We start from the raw sequence: 3,434 nt of genomic DNA on the forward strand, positions 1-3,434 counted from the left end.
AGCCTAGATAGTTAGGTCTCAATAGGGCTAGCTGTAGAATCTGCAGCCAGTCTTAGAGTAATGGGTAAGGTTGTCTGAGATTCTAGCCAGAAGTGTAATATGAGGGGCCATCTCATCATGGAACTGTCCTGGGGAGTTTTCAGTCCAAAGCTGATCATAAAAAGCAACTAAAAACAAATGCTGACAAGGTTGTGGAGAATGAGGAACCCTCACCCACTGTTGGTGGAAATTCAAAGTGCCGTGGCCACTGCAGAAATCAGTATGGAGAACCTCAAAACACTTCTTAAAAATATCTACCACATGACCCAGTGCAGCACGAATCTTAAAGGGTCTTAACAATAAAAACAAACTCAGGGCCTGGTATTGGGGTGAACGCTGGAAGATCAGAGAAGCAGAACAAGCCACAGCCACCTTACCTTGCCAAATCCTCAGCTGGTCCTGTTTCCCCAGACTGGATGCCTCTCAGCTGAACTGTGCTGCTCAAAAGCCTAAAAGCTTAACCAGGCTATAGTTCCTCGTCCTCATGCCTTAAATACCTTTCTGCCTCCTGCCATTACTTCCTAGGATTAAAGGCGTAAGTCAGCATGCTTGGCTGTTTCCAGTGTGGCCTTGAACTCACAGAGATCCGGATGGATCTCTGCCTCTGGAATGCTAGGATTAAAGGCGTGTGCTACCACTGTCTAACCTCTATGTTTAATATTGTGGCTCTTCTGTTCTCTGACCCCAGATGAGTTTATTAGGGTGCACAATGTTTTGGGGAACACAATATCACCACAACCCAGCTATACCACTCCTTGTCACATGCCCAAAGGACTCAACAACCTACTCCAAAGATACTTCCTCAGCATTTTCCTTGCCATTCTATTCATAACAGCCAAGAAATGGAAACAACCTAAATGTCCTTCTACAGATGAATGGATAATGAAAATTCAGACCTATACACAATGGAATATTATTCATCTATAAAGAAAATGAAAATATGAAATTAGCAGATAAATGGGTGAACCTAGAAAAGTTTGTATTGAATGAGGTAAAAGGAGACCCAAGAAGACAAATGCTGTGTGTTCTCTTTCATCTGTGGTTCCTAGCTCCAAATCCTCAGATGCAAGTACAGAGCATGGAGTAACCACAAAGACCAGGCAACTATAAAGAGACCATGGGCCGCAATGGTGGGCATCTGGGGGTGGGATAGCAGAGTAAGGTGATATGAAGTGGGAAACAGTAACAGGAAGGGGGCTTCAACTAGGGAGGAGAGCAGGAGGAGGAATGGGAGACAAGGTTGTTTGATAAAACCTGAAGGGATCACATAGCTTTATAGTTACCTAAAATTATACACGATACATATAAATATACACATAGATCTTACAAATATTTACTATATGAAATATATACAAAGTTATAATATATACACATATATCTTAAAGTTAAACTACTTGGGCTGGAGAGCGCTCCTCACAAGAACCATAAAGTAATTCTCAGCAATCTTGAGTTGCCTGTACTTCTCGGTCTATGGGTGGGGCACCGTGTTACCATGTCTATGGGTGGTGTGCCTGTTCAGGTCTTCCTTAGACAGCCATATTGTTGAGGTATCATGAGTGAAGCTTCTCTGTCATTTCCAGGGGACATACTCTCACAGCATATTTCCTGGCCCTCTGGTGCTTAAAATCTTTCTGGCCTCTGTTCCACAAAGTTCCCTGAGCATTAGCTGCAGGAGTTGTGTTGTAGATGGATTCAGTGGGGCTGAGCACTCTGCAATCAGTGCGTTTTGACCAGTTGTGGTCTTCCATAATGATCTCTGTCTTTTGCATAGGACAGTTTCTGCCTGCAGAACACGAGCTAAAATGGAAGAATTTAAAATGCAGGCTAGCGTATGTTTCCCAGACCTGCTCAGCCGTTCATCAGTTGTCGGAGGTCTCTGAGAAGATGTACACGTGGTGGGAGGTTACTAATGAATCCCTATCGGTCTCCTGGTGGCTACAAAGGTTTCGATAGTCACAGAGGACCCTCTTCAGCTTCCAATGGGAATCATAGCCAACTGCAGCTGCAAGCTAGAGAATATCCTGGAACACCTTATACTCAAAGGGATAATTTCCAGCAATGTTTAGAGACATCTAGTGGTCTTCAGGCAAATTCAAGAGCAGGGTGGAGCGACTCCTCTCAGGTGAGCAGCCCAGAGAGAGACAGCGAGACTTTTAACAGTGGAGATTCTAGGCAAGGAGACTCCCGGAGCATGACCCCTGTGGATGTGCCAGCAACAAGCCCAGCAGCTGCCATCCTTCCAGTACACATCTATCCTCTGCCTCAGCAAATGAGAGTTGAACATCCAATCTGGCTCCTGGAACTTTGGACCAACCTATTGTGTTTGATCTTCTCCTGAACAACTTGGGAGAAACCTTTGATCTTCAGCTTGGTAGATTCAATTGCCCAGTGAATGGCACGTATGTATTCATTTTCCACTTGCTAAAACTGGCTGTGAATGTACCACTGTATTCAGCCTCATGAAGAATGAGGTCTTAGTGTCAGCCTAGGCCAATGATGGTGCTCCAGACCATGAGATGGCTAGCAACCATGCCATTCTCCAGCTCCTCCAAGGAGACCAGATGTGGTTGCACTTACACAGGAGAGCGATTTATGGAAGCAGCTGGAAATACTCTACATTTTCAGGCTATCTTCTTTATCAAGATTGAAATTCAGTTCAGAGTAAAAGAATGAAGTTCTTACTAGTGGATCTAAGGAAAAGTAGTCCTTACCCGGTTGGGGAAAATATTTTGTTTCTAGAGGAAGAAGGAAGGCCTTACTTTTTTGTTTTTCTCTTTATGTGAAAACTTTGAAGTGGAATGACAATTAGCACTAATCTGACACTTTATAAATTGTGATATAGCCTTTCTAGTCACACAGTGAATGTGTATTGTTTGCACTTAACCCTCAACTGTGTTAAGGTACAGCTTCCTGAACTGACTGCCTCAACTTCAGACAAGTTACAATGCCTTGTTGTGCCTCAATAAAAAACTCAGACTGTAAAAAAAAAAAAATGCAGGCTAGCACCCACTTTTTTTTTAATTTTATTTATTTTATTTTACAATACCATTCAGTTCCACATATCAGCCACAGGTTCCCCTATTCTCCCCCCTCCCACCCCCGCACCCACTCTCTATAGTGAGGAATCTTGAGGGTTTATGGGCTGATGAGTGTAAGATCTAAGCACTCGGCAGTTCTTGGCCCCGCATGTGCCTTTGACATCTTGAACAGCAGATCAGGAGAGCAGAAGCTTTTCTTCAAAATCAGTTTCCCTGTTAGTGCATTTAGGAAAGGGGAAAAGATCCCAGCTGTCCCTCCTTCAACTTTGAAATTCCATTAGAAGGAAGAAGAAGGTGTCACAATTACAAGAACATTTAAAAAACCATGCTGACTACAGATTAGACAAGAGAAAAGTT

The 3,434-nt window shown here is 43.4% G+C and overlaps 1 pseudogene; it reads left to right on the top strand.

The window, feature by feature from the left end:
- The first annotated feature begins 1,870 nt into the window (after positions 1-1,870).
- Positions 1,871-2,687, top strand: LOC119087798 (annotated as a pseudogene).
- The last annotated feature ends 747 nt before the right edge of the window (positions 2,688-3,434 follow it).

Source organism: Peromyscus leucopus, chromosome 4 (assembly GCF_004664715.2).
Source record: "Peromyscus leucopus breed LL Stock chromosome 4, UCI_PerLeu_2.1, whole genome shotgun sequence".
Lineage (NCBI taxonomy): Eukaryota > Metazoa > Chordata > Mammalia > Rodentia > Cricetidae > Peromyscus > Peromyscus leucopus.